At 35.4% G+C, this 14,039-nt stretch overlaps 1 protein-coding gene across 4 annotated transcripts in view; it reads left to right on the top strand.

The window, feature by feature from the left end:
• Positions 1 to 14,039, top strand: part of ARFIP1 (ADP ribosylation factor interacting protein 1) — a 123,997-nt gene that overhangs the window by 4,536 nt on the left and 105,422 nt on the right. The window lies entirely within an intron of this gene.

The raw sequence follows: 14,039 nt of genomic DNA, 5'->3' as shown, positions 1-14,039 counted from the left end.
ATGATTATAATTGTATGGCAGACTAGAGCCAGGCCCTCCCTGGTTCCCTGAAAGCTGTGGAGTGAGAGAATTGGTCACAATTTCAGCACACTTGTAATCCATTCTTGGCATGGAAAGCCATCCATCCACTGGTTGGAAAGCTTTGCCTTAGAGAAAAGGAGTATGTTACTCTGTTTAATACCTAATGTTTGTTTAGCATGTGATAATTTACAAAGTACTTTTACATATATCCTCATTTTATTTTTACTCCAGCCATACCAAATAGGTAGAGCAGATAACATCACCATGTTAGAAATAAAGAAATTGATATTTAGGTAAAGTGCTTTGTCCAGGGTCACACACCTAAAAAGGGATGGATCAGGAATTTAAACCCCCAGTGGAAAGAGTCCCTGGGTTTAAGCCCGTGGTCTGTAATCTCTAAAATGGCCAGAACTTATCTGTTTTGTTTCAGTGCTATATATTGCCCAGGCTGGTCTTGAACTCCTGGGCTCAAGCGATCCTCCCTCCTTGGCCTCCCAAAGTGCTGGGATAACGGGCATGAGCCACTGCACCCAGCCTAAGTATTATAAATTCTTGAAATAAAGATTCAAGTAATAAGCAGAAAATGGAAAGGATGTTTTTTCTACTCCTGTAATCTCTCCACCCACCACACCTCTCTCCCAGTTAATTTGAAAAGTAGGTATTGGGGATTCAGATGAAATATATAAGGAAGCTGTAAACCTGCACTGTCTAATACCAGGGGCACTAGCCACATGGGGCTATTTAAGTTAGTTAAAATTAAATACAACAAAAGATTCTCTTCCTCAATTGTACCAGCCACATTTCAGTGTCAGTGTCATATGTGGCTAGTGGCTACTTTATTGAGCAGTGCAAATTTAGAACATTTCCAACATTGGCCAGCCCTGTTAGAACTTTAAAATGTGACCTGATGTGATATGATGCATAATTTCTATGTTGCTGAGGCAAGAGTTTAAAAATCTGTTACCCGTGGAGCCTGGCAGTTTTTGTTTTAGCTGGTGAAATATTATTGCCATGTTCTCTCTAAGCTTTTTGTTTTAACTAAATCCAGATGGTCAATCCTGATGTTTTTCTTGGATATTTGGGGATTATAGTTAGCTGCTTTTCTAGGATAAAGATGTCAGCTTCATTAAGGGCATGAGTATTTTCTGTCTCCTTTGAGCTCTAGATCTGTATGTCTTTTGGTCTTGTTGACATCCTCTCTTAAATATCTTAAAGGTATCTCAAATCCAGTATGTCTAAAATGAAACGGATTTCCCCTTCCCTCCCTACAAAACTGCACAATATTGGTTCTTTCTTTGTTCCTTTTTTCAGTGAATGACATCATTATCTTTTCATCACAAAATCCAGAAAACTAGAAGTGATCCTTAATTCCCACTTCCTGATAGATCCAATTTATCAACAAGTTTTTAAAATTTTACTTTCTTTATGTCACTTGAATTTTTCTATTTCTTCCTGTTTCCACTACTGCCACTTCAGTTTATTACCATCATCTTGCCTGAAACTTTTACAGTAGCCTCCATTCTTATCTATCCACTTCTGTTTTGGCCCCTCTGTAATTCATTACCCTTCCTGAAGGCACAGTGATTTATTTTGGAACACACATTGGATTGTCACTCTCTTTCTTCCTCCCCCAGTCCTTTTATGACTTTCCATTGCTTCTAGAATCAAAATAAAACTGCTTAACAATGTTTAGCTCTCCAAACTCATCTTGTACCATGTTCTGCATAACTCTCCAGTTCAACTATGCTGGCCTTGGTTAGTTCTTTGTATGCTTCTTGTTCCCTGCCATTTTTGCAAGGCTTTTGTACATGCCTTTCTCTGGACCATTATTTCTTTACTTTCATTTTATTTCACTTGTTAGTTCCTAGTCATCCTTCATACATCAGCTGAAGTTTTGCATCCTTAAGGAATATGCCATCCTCCCACATTAAGGTAATAGCATCATACATTTTCCACAGTTGCAATTTACATTTAATCGTGTGACTATTAAGATTGTCTTTCTGTTCAGTGACCTATAAACTTTATGAAGGTAGGGTCCATATGTTGTTTTCTTTTTTGGCTCATTGTTGAATTCCTAGGACCTAGTTCAGTGCCTGACACCTAAATTTGACTCATTAAATTTCCCAATTGATGATATTAAGGATTTCAGTTCATTGAGTTTTATAACACAAGAATTTGAATATGAATTTTTATCAAAATAGTGTTATAGTACAGTTTGAGCATTCCTAATCCAAAAACTTGAAATCTAAATGCTGCAAAATTTGAAACTTTTTTGAACCCAACATGATGCTACAAATACATAATTCCACACCTGACTTTATGTGATGAATTGAAGTCAGAGTGCAGGTGTACAACAGTTTACCCAAGAGAAAAAAGACTTGCCTAACCCCCTTCAGCTGCCATATATCTTTTCCTCACATACCCAGGTGTGCCTACGCAAGCATGCCCACAAAGGGTAATACAATGCCATGTGTATGTGTAAGAGATGATTGCTTATTGGTAGCATATAAATTCAGAGACAGGAATGATGGGGATGTCAAACCAGCACAGATTGTTCACATGAGTGGCTGAGATAGTGACACATTTGCTTTTGGATGGTACAGGTACACAAACTTTGTTTCATGCAAAAAATTATTAAAAGTATCATAAAATTACCTTCAGGCTATGTGTATAAGGTGTATATGAAATGTAAATGAATTTTGTGTTTTAGTCCCTTCCTGGAGATACCTCATTATGTATATGCAAATATTCCAAACTCCAAAAAAATCTGAAATCCAAAACACTTCTAGTCTCAAGCATTTTGGAAAAGGGATAATCAACCTGTAATTAAAATTTCAGTTAGACTGGTTTTTTTTTCAAGTGTAAGGAAATAAATTAGTAGACTGGGCACGGTGGCTCACGCCTGTAATCCCAGCACTTTGGGTGGCAAAGGTGGGTGGATCACTTGAGGTTGGGAGTTCAAGACCAGCCTGGCCAACATGATGAAACCCTGCCTCTACTAAAAAATATAAATATGCAAATTAGCTGGGTGTAGTGATGTACACCTGTAATCCCAGCTACTTGGGAGGCTAAGGTGGAAGATTGCTTGAACCTGGGAGGCAAAGATTGCAGTGAGCAGAGATCATGCCTCTGCACTCCAGCCTGGGCAACAGAGCGAGACTTTGTCTCAAAAAAAAAAAAAAAAGACGTGTTATTAATAGTTACATAAAATATAGCACAGTATTCTTAGATTATTTTGTAATACACCCTTTTATTTTTGGATGGTTTTAGTTTTTTCAGAATTATTGTGAAGATAGAGCTTCCCATACCCACTTCCCCTATTATAATATATTAGGCTATGCGCAGTGTCTCACACCGGTAATCCTAGCACTTTGGGAAGCCAAGGCGGGTGGATTGCTTGAGCTCAGGGGTTCAAGACCAGTCTGGGCAACATGGTGAAACCCCATCTCTACCCAAAATATGAAAAATTAGCCGGGCATGATGGTACTCGTCTGTGGTCTCAGCTCCTCGGGAGGCTGAGATGGGAGGATCACTTGAGCCCAGGAGGTGGAGGTTGCAGTGAGCCGAGATCGTGCCATGGTACTCCATCCTGTATGTCAGAGTGAGACTCCATCTCAAAAAAACAAATACATATTACATTGGCATAGTACATTTGTCACAGTGAACCAATATTGACACATAATTATTAAAGTTCTTATTTTATTCAGATTTCCTCACTTTTCCCCTGAATTTTTCTGTTCAAGGATCCCGTCCAGGATAGCATATTACTGTTAGTGGTCATGTATCCTCTCAGTTTTGACAGTTTCTCAGATTTTTTTGTTTTTGATGACAAGTTAATAGTTTTGAAGATTACTGCCTGTTCAGGTATTTTGTAGACCGTCCCTCAGCTGGTGCTTGTTTGATGTTTTTCTCATGATTAGACTAGGTGAGAGGGAGGAAGATCATGGAAGTGCTATTCCCATCACATCAAGAATACAGAGTTTTTTATTTTTTTGAGATAGAGTCTCACTCTGTTGCCCAGGCTGGAATGCAGTAACACGATCTTGGCTCACTGCAACCTCCACTTCCTGGGTTCAAGTGATTCTCCTGTCTTAGCCTCGCAAGTAGCTGGGACTACAGGCGCATGCCACCATGCTTGGCTAATTTTTGTATCTTTAGTAGAGACGGGGTTTCACCATGTTGCCCAGGCTGGTCTTGAACTCCCGACCTCAGGTGATCCACCCGCCTCAGCTTCCCAAAGTGTTGGATACAGGTGTGAACCACTGTACTTGGCCAAGAATACAAACTGTTAATGTAACTTAGTACCATTGATACTAACCTCGACTACCTGGGTTGAGGTAGTGTTCGCCAGCTTTGTCCACTGTAAAGTTACTCTTTCCCCTCTCCTTTTGTATGTTGTACTTTTTAGAAGAAAGTCTCTCTGTGAAGCACACAATTGGGGAGTGAAGAATTATGCTCTACCTCTTTAAGGGCGGAGTGTCTACATAAATTTTTGAAAAATCTTCTGTAAGGGTTTTTTTTTTATCTCTTCTCCCCATTTATTCAGTCATTTATTTATATCAGTATTGACTCATGTATATTTATTTTATACTTAGGGGTAAATCCAGTAGTACTTCATTAATTTTGTTGCTCAAATTGTTTCAGCTTTGGCCATTGGGAACTCTTTTAGTTGGTTCCTGTATTCCTTTGACTTACACTTGTCATTCTGAGATTTTTGTTCTTTTGTTTGTTTGTTTTTGAGTACATTTTAAAAACTTTCTGGTATTACAAGATGCTCTAGGCTCACCTCGTATGTTACCTACACAGGCCTAGAATCAGCCTTTTTTCCAAGGAGCACTGATTCCTTTTACTGGAGAATAGTATTAGAAACCACCATCTGGGTACTGTGTATGCTCGTTGCTATTGGAATGTCATTGCTTCTAGGCCCTCCCAGTGGACAGAGTAAGGAAATATATGTGTGTACACTAACTCATGTATATATACATATCTACAGATATTTCTACATATAACTACATTTATGTTAAGCTATATTTTTAGATTATTTACAGTGAGCTTTTTTCACTAAAAAAATTATTGTGAATATTGAAAGGGTTTATTTTACATGGTTTTGGGAATTTAGTAACAAAGTTAAAGTAATCCTCCAATTATCCATTGCTAAGGGAGAAAAACAGTTCAGATAATACCAAATAACAGGTAACCTGTTTGGTCTTTGAATGAAATCAATTACAACAACAAACCAATGGATGACCACCTCTCTTGGTTCTTGGTTGGCTTCACTGCTAATGTTCTGGAACTCAGCCATCTTTGAAGAATGAGGCCACAGTATACTGAATAATTTAGAGTTAATTTACAGCTAGTTTTCTTTTCAGAGAGTGATTTAGTTTTGAGAGTCTTATTTTACTTCTCATTAGTTTCTCTGTAACACAGTTTGAGTGTGGAAATTAAAGACTTCTCCAGACAGTCAATTTTGTTACCTGAGAGTTGATTATGGTGGTAGAGATAGGCATAGTTGAGTATGTTAGGTTAACTTTTTAATTGTTTCTCATAATACATGTAATTCAGAATTAACTACATTTTGTCAGGGCTTTTCTACTTTTGAATTATCTAGACTGAAGTGTTTATCTTTTTTTTTTTTTTTTTTTTGAGACAGTCTCAATCTGTTCCCCAGGCTGGAGTGTAGTGGTGAGATCTTGGCTCACTGCAACCTCTGCCTCCGAGGCTTAAGTGATCCTCCCACCTCAGCTTCTTGAGTGACTGAGACCACAGGTGTGTGCCACCATGCCTGGCTAATTTTTGTAATTTTTTGTAGAGACCCATTTTGCCATGTTGCCCAGTCTGATCAAGAACTCCTGGGCTCAAGTGATCCACCAACCTCAGCCTCCCAAAGTGCTGGGATTACAAGCTTAAGCCACCATGCCTGGCCTGATGTGTTTATCTTAATAAGCAACCTGAATTTAATTTATCAATATCTAAAAGAGCTTGTAGGTATTTAGTAAAATAGCTTTTACAGATACCAGATAGTTGTTAATCTAAAGACAGAAGAATAATGTAAATGATTCTGTATTATCTTGTTTTTAGTTATTCTGTTTATGAAAATAAATGTAATATACTTAGAACATATTGTGTAGTAAGCCATTTTCAGTTCTTTTGCATTAGACGGTAAGGAAAAGAATTCTTTTTTTCTTGTTAGAACTGCCATCATAGAAAACAAACTCATTTTTAATTATTTTGACTAAAACAAAAGCTTCTATATTTTGGATATTTTCAACTCTGAACATACAGTTTTAAAATGGAGTCATATAACTCAATTTTTTTATTGTTAACAAGTCAGTTCAACTTGAAAATTAATATTCAATTATGAAATCAAACAAGTCTTTTCCAGGTTTCAAGCAGTGTCATCTTGGTATAAGCTCTGTTTTCTGAATATAAACCTATTTTCATTGTAACTTCTAAAAATCCAGTAGGTTTCTGGATATTATAAAGATGTGAGTACAGATATAATTGTGCAAATTTCATAGTATTTTATTTTGAGGTGAGAATTTTGTTATAGCTTATAAAAGATATTTTCCTCTTCAGACCTCAGGGCTATTTTGAGACCTACAAATAAATATGACCAAACTGCTTCAATTCTTGCTATTCAAAAGGTTAATAATCTTTAAAGTTAAATATAATGTGATATTATTCAACAGAAAGAATATTTCTTTTTTATTCTTTTTAACCTTGAACAAATTCTGTATCTGATGTTTAAAAAGAATTTTAAAAAGTTGTGATAATATAAAAATGTGTGGAAATTGTGACTAAAGAATTAAAAATAACTTGCAAATTAAACATATTCTCATGGTAAAGAAAAAAACTAATTGTACCATTCTCTTCCTGTTTATCCATGAATGAGAAAAATGGGTGTATTGCAATAGATTTCATCAAAAGTGAAAGAAATAGAGCCACTTTAAAAAAAATCTTTAGAATGATAACTAATCTCTGGAGTATCAATGATATAACAATCTAAAGAAACTAAGCAAAATCAGGTCAAAGCAAGCCCAAGTTTTGCTACTTTTGCTTTCAGTGTTTTCTGTTTACCTCTTTTTTTTTTAACTGAAGTACTTTTAGAAAGAGTAATAACTCTTAAGACATTTCTTCAGACTCATATTTTATCATAAAAAATCAGTAAATTTCTTTGAAGACTTATGTGTGTTGTTTTATTCAAGTGAATTTTGCTTTAGATTCCATTATATTTATTTTAGTGAAAAAGAACGTAAATTTATATTCCAGTACAATGTGCCATGTTTATCTTGTCTGCCGTGTTTATATCTGCCTTCCAGTGTCTTGGGAATACTACTTAAGACCACCTGTTATATGAGTACCTGAATTTGAAAAATCCACATCATGATTTTTGTTCAACAACACTCCTGCCATAGGTCCTTTAGTATTAGACTTCTGAATCTTTAAACTCAGTGTTGTCATGGAGACTGAAGGAGTTTTAGGAATTATGGCAAATCTAATACCTCCTGCCCTCTCTTTCCTGGGTCTTAAGAAGACCCTAAATGCATTTAAGAGTGGTAGAGTATAAAATTCTCCCTCACTAAAATCTGGGAAAAGATCTTATAAGGTTTCCCTCTGGATAGTTTTGGTCTATTCAGTATGTATATATAAAAGTGTGACTTTTATAGCAAAATAAAAGCAGCCACAAAGAGTTGGATTTTAAACTTCAGGTGATATTATTTATTCATTTTTACAAATTTGAATTAGTAATTCACTTTGTAGGTCTTTGGTTCTTACACTCATTAGTTAGCAAATACCTCTGGCTGATTTATAGATGGAATCCCCAGAGATGACTTATGACATTTTGGCCTCCAGTATAACTGGCCTGTGAGGGGTGAACATTACTGGTGGTTTCGTAGTAGTAATTTATCATTCTGTTTTAAAGGCAGCTTTCAAAGATAACTGAATGCATGTAACAATTAGAAAATGTATAACCTAAACAGCACAAATTATAGGTCATTGACTTCTTAAATCTTGTTACTCCCATGTATTTTTGTTATCAAAGTTATAAACAGGAAGACCTTTAAGAAATAAATATGAAGTGGATCAGAGCATTTAAAGAATATAAATAAGGTTTAGTACCTGTCTCTGTAACTCTCAGAAATTTTATTTGATATTTCTCTATCTGCCTTGGGTTATTTGGTCTCTTCCAGAATTGAATGATAATGATATACACTAGTCTTCCTATATAGTCTTGGGGGAGATAGTCGAAGACCCACATACCTGAAACCGTGGATAGTCCCAAACAATTTATATACTAAGGTTTTTCCTATATATACATACCTATGATAAAGCTTAATTTGTAAATTAGGTACAATAAGATATTAACAACGGTATTAATAAAATAGAACAATTATAACAACATATTTTCCTAGTCTGTTTGGGTTGCTATAAAGGAATACCTGAGGCTGAGTAATTTATAAAGAAGAGAGGTTTATTTTCAGACCGTGGTTGACAGTGGATATCAAACTGTGGAAAGCTAAAACGTGGATAAGTGGGAGAACTACTGTATTTTCCTCATTGGTGCTACTGTTTTATACAGGGCATCAAATGATAACTTCTCTTTCACAAGATACTAAAAGAACAAAAATGAACTGCCTTAACCTTCTTCTATTTTCCGTTTCAGTCTTCACTATCTCTACAGTGAGGCCTTTATTTTGGCCTCACTGGAAGAGATTTCCTTCTTTTATTTAAAGGGTAATTCCTCTAGCTTTGTTCAGAATTTCTTAATTTTTAAAAAAAAATCTTATTTTAATCCAATTTTAGACTTGCAGAACAGCTGCAAAAATAGTACAGAGTTCCCTTACATTCATCACCCCATTTCCCCTAATGCTAACATCTTACATAACCATAATATCATTATGAGTAAGAAATTAACATTGGTATAATATTATTAAACTATAGCTCTTATTAGAATGAAACCAAATTTTTAACTACTGTCCTTTTTCAGTCCCAGGATCCTATATAGGAACCTGCATTGAATTTAGTGATTTCTCCATAGTCTCTTATAGTTTTTAAGTTTCTGACATTTTCCTTGTCTTTTATGACTGTGACACTTTTGAAGAGTACCAATCAGTTATTTTTAGAATAGCTCTCAGTTTGGGTTTGTCTGATGTTTTCTCATGATTGGACTGAGCCTATGCATTTTCGGCAAGAATACCACAAAAATGATGTTGTGTCTTTCTTAGTGCATTGTATTGAGGGGTTTATGATGTATATCTTACTGCTTATGATTACTTGATCACTTGGTTGAGTGTACTGTTTTTATACTGTGAAGTTATAAAAACTTTCCCTTTTTAGTTGATAAGTATCTTGTTGGAGCTACTGGAGACTGTGTAAATCCAGTTTCTTCTCAAACTGTTGCTCTCTAATTTTAGCATCTATCAAGTAGATCTTCTGCAGTATTTGTGATATTTGCCTGATGTTGATTGTTTACCACTTTGCTTCCTATGTTAATTTATTTACTGTATTCTATTGTGAAGAAGAGTTGTCTCTTTTCCTCCATTTACTTATCAGATTGTTTATATCAGTATAGATTCATTAATATTTTACTCTTTGTTTTTTATCTAGTACTATTATTTATTTTGTTGCAAATTTCTTCCAGCATTGGCCATTATGGGCTCCTTCAGGTTGGCTCCTTCAGGTTGGCTCTTGTGTTCTTTCAACAAACCTCCATCTGCTTTTGAAGTTTTCTTTATTTTCTGACACCATGTCAGTATGTGGAAATTACCGTGGTTCTAAGAGTTAGAATTATTACAAAATATACTGTATATCCAGAGAAGTGTCACTCCATCCTTAGCCTTGCTACCCTGTTCCCATGCCCTTTCCCACTTCTTCCTATCCCTTTCTCACCTGCCCATGGTAGGTAAGCTATCTCTTTAGTTTTTGGTTTATCCTTCCTGTGTTTCTTTTACTTTGCTTTTCCAGTAGAAACATGTATTTTCTTATATCCCCCTTCATTCTTACATGAACATAGCATACTATAGGTATTGTTTTGCTTTTTTCAGACTTTGCATTTTTCAGTTAACACTATGTCCTATAAATCCCTTCATATTATAGAGATTTTCCTCATTCTTTATTTCCCCCCCCACCCAGTTGCATAACTTGGATGTACCATAGTTTATTCAGTCACTGTCCTATGTACCAATTTCCTACCACAGGAAGGTGAGTGAATAAAGTATAGCACATCCAGGTTTCCAATATTTTACAGTTACAAAGAATGCTGCAATGTCTATGTATCTTTGTATATTTGGAAGTATATTCCCAGGGTGGATTCCTTGAAGTGGAATTGCTGGGGCCAAAGGTAAGTGTATGTGTGTTTTTGTTAGGCATTACCAAAACTCCCTCCAGAATGGTTGTACCAATTTGTATTCCCATCAGCAATATATGTAAGTTCCTGTTTCTCTTACATCCTCACTAATGGAATGTTTTGTCATATTTTAAAATTTTTGTGGGTCTAACAGATGAGAAATGGTATCTCAGTGTTGTTTCAGCTGGCATTTCTCTAATTTTGAGTGAATTTGAGCAATTGTTATATATTTGAGGGTCCTTTTAATATCTTTTTCTTCTGTGTGTAAATTGACTGTGTTTTTTTTCCTTTATTTGATTTTTGGTCCTTTTTCCCTTTAAGAGTTCTTTATTCACCTTTTATGGTATATATTGTGAATATTTCATCTTAGTTTTTTATTTGTCTTTTGCTTTGCATGTACTGTGGGTTGTCCAGTTAAAAATTTTTGTGTAGTCAATATTTTCTTTTATTGTTTCTGGATTCTCCTTTCCCTATACCAACTTTAAGCAGAATTCATCCATTTTTTTCTAGTATTTTTTTTTTCTGGTTTCATTTTTTGTATCTAGAGTCCTAATCCATTTGGAGTTTATTCTGGAGTATGGTGTGAGATAGAGATTGAATTTTATATTTTCCAAACGGATACCTAGTTTTCCTGGCACCATTTATTGAAAAGTCCGTCTGTACTTTAGTGATTTGAGATGCCACCTTTGTTATTTACTGAGTTTCTGGGTGTATTTGGGTCTAATTCTAGACTTTTAAAATTCCACTGATCTATTTATGTGCTAGTACCACACTGCTTTAATTACAGATGTTTTTTGGTGTTTTAGTGTTTGGTAAAGGTGGTCTCCTTGTGGTTTTTCTTTTTCAGTGTTTTCCTACCAATTTTTGCATGTTTGATTTTCTGTATTAAATTGCCAAACTTTACAGAATAGCTTGTTAGTATTTTCATTGTATTGCATTGAATTTATAAAGTAAGGGAGAAATGGCATCTTTATAATGTTGTCATCCTATCTAAGGATATACCTTTCCATTTCCTCAAGTCTTCTTCAGTGTCTTTCAGTGGTGTTTTTAAGTTTTCCTTGTACAGTTTTTATACACTGTTTAGTTTATTCCTAAGTATTTAATCTTTCTGTTGCTATTATAAATGGGATTTTCTCTGACATTATTTTCCCTGATTATTGTTGTTGTATAGGAAAGCATTTTTTGTATGCTAATTTATTATCTTGCTACTTCACTGAATTCTGTTTTTGAGTTAATTTTATCATGGATTCTTCAAGGGTTTTTAGGCATACCACTATATCATTTTGATTTGACTAATACCTCTAATATGATGTTGAATAGTAGTAGAAATGGCTGGGCATGGTGGCTCACGCCTGTAATCCCAGCACTTTGGGAGGCTGAGGCGGGCGGATCACCTGAAGTCAGGAGATCGAGACCAGCCTGGCCAACATGGTGAAACCCCGTCACTATTAAAAATACAAAAAATTAGCCAGGCATGGTGGCGGGTGCCTGTAGTTTCAGCTACTCAGTGGGGCTGAGGCAGGAGAATCGCTTGAAATCAGGAGGCGGAGGTTGCAGTGAGTCAAGATCGCACCACTGCACTCCAGCCTGGGCAACAGAGTGAGACACTGTATCAAAAAAAAAAAAAAAAAAGAATGGTATTAAAAATAGTGGGCATCTTTGCCGTTTTCCTGATCTTAGTGGAAATGCCTCTGTTATTTCTTTATTAAATAAGATAATGGTTGTTGGACTAAAATGTATGTATTTTATATGTTGAGAAATTACTTTCTGATTCTTGTTTCCCTGAGTGTTGGATTTTGAATGGGTGTTGAATTTTTTCAAACACTACATCTCAGTGTGTATGGAGAAAATTGTATGTTTCCCTCCACCCTAATATGAATACGGTATATACTAATAGATTTCCTAATTAAACCAATCCTGTACCTCTAGGATAAATCCCATTTGGTCATGTTATATTATTTTCTTAATGTATTACATTCTGTTAGCAATCAGCAAAATCGTTCCCTCCAGTGTATTTCAAGAGTAAAAATTTGTTTCTTTGCATTATTGTAGGTAAAATGGTGTCTGGTACTTGTTTGTGTATTTGTCTCTGTGATTAGATTCAGAGTGCTTTTAGAACCAGAACTAGAGTTTACCCTTAGTGCCTAGCAGAGTTCTTCATATGTAGTTGGTATTATGTAAATTTTACTGAATAAAAATTGAAGGAGATTAGCCAGTATGGGCCAAAAAAAAAAAAAAAAAAAAAAGAAGCAGAAATAGCACATTAAACTTTCTTGAATGAAATTTGAGTATCATATTTTACTTACACAGTGAACAGTCACATCAATCCTAAAGAGCACTAGCCATGAAGGTGGGGGAGATCTGAGTTCTGGTCTGGAACTTTGTTTTATATAGATCACGGAAACTAACATTTTGACATCAGACGTCTTTGGATCTCTGTCAAAACAAGTTTTTCATCTGTCTAATCAAGTTGGTACTCTGATCTTTTACAATTTGTTTCATATCTAAATGATCTTATGAAATTATTTTTACTTATTTCAGTGTGCATTTTTATATTTTGCCAAATAATTTTTCTGAATTTTTATTTGTCTTTGGAATGGTTTGCCTGTTGTAATGAATATGATTGTAGATAGTTTTGAAAAGCAAATTCTGAATACAAATAAATTAGTTATATTGTGGAATATTTGTAATATTCTATCAGTGAGATGATATAGCTCTTTTAACAAATTTATTTAATGTGGGCATAACACATTTTACTTTTAGGTATATCTGACTGCAGCAATGACACTACAACTCTTGGTGTATCTAAACCAGCTATAAAAGTAGTTAAGTTTTATTCTGAGGTGATTGGGTGGTCAGTGATATTTTTGTTGCTTTTAAAAGTCAGGCCATCTCAATTAAAGTTTTAGATGGTCCACATTGACTTAGCTGGTTTAAACATACACCATTTAAAATGAACTTTTTTATACAGGTAGTCTCAGGAAAAGGGTGAAAGGAAAAATAGCTTTGTAATGGCAAGTAATTTGCCATTTGCTTTTGGGTATCTGAAATTCTAGAGTGTAACTTATTTGTCACATAAAAATGAACATAAAAGCTATGAGTCAAACTGTAGGGTTTTTTTTTTTCTTTTGAGATGTAGTTTTGTTCTTGTTGCCCAGGCTGGAGTGCAATGGCCCGATCTTGGCTCACTGCAGTATTCACTTCACAGGTTCAAGGGATTCTCCTGCCTCAGCCTCCCAAGTAGCTGGAATTACAGGCATGCGCCACCCCTCCCAGCTAATTTTTTGTATTTACTAGTGTCAGGGTTTCACCAAGTTAGTCAGGCTGGTCTCAAACTCCTGACCTCAGGTGATCCACCCACCTCGGCCTCCCAAAGTGCTGGGATTACAGGCATGCACCACCATGCCCGGCCAGTTTTTTATTTAAATATGAACTATGACAATGGCCGGCAGTTCCTGTTGAAGTGAAAATAGTAGCTCATATTTGAGCTAATCTACTCCCATAAGTTATGTCTAGTTTGGTACACATCAGAATTCAAGTGTAGAGCTTTTAAACAGCTGCTGGGTTCTGAACTTTTCTTCAGTCTTGCTGAATCTAAATCTGCAGTGATAGATACTAGACCATGTGTATTTTTTTCTGGTGTTTACAGGTGATTCTTGTATATAATGCT

Source organism: Aotus nancymaae, unplaced genomic scaffold (assembly GCF_030222135.1).
Source record: "Aotus nancymaae isolate 86718 unplaced genomic scaffold, 86718_ANA_hifiasm-v0.15.2.pri h1tg000033l, whole genome shotgun sequence".
In the NCBI taxonomy this organism is placed as follows: Eukaryota; Metazoa; Chordata; class Mammalia; order Primates; family Aotidae; genus Aotus; species Aotus nancymaae.
This window is presented reverse-complemented; position numbering and strand designations above follow the sequence as displayed.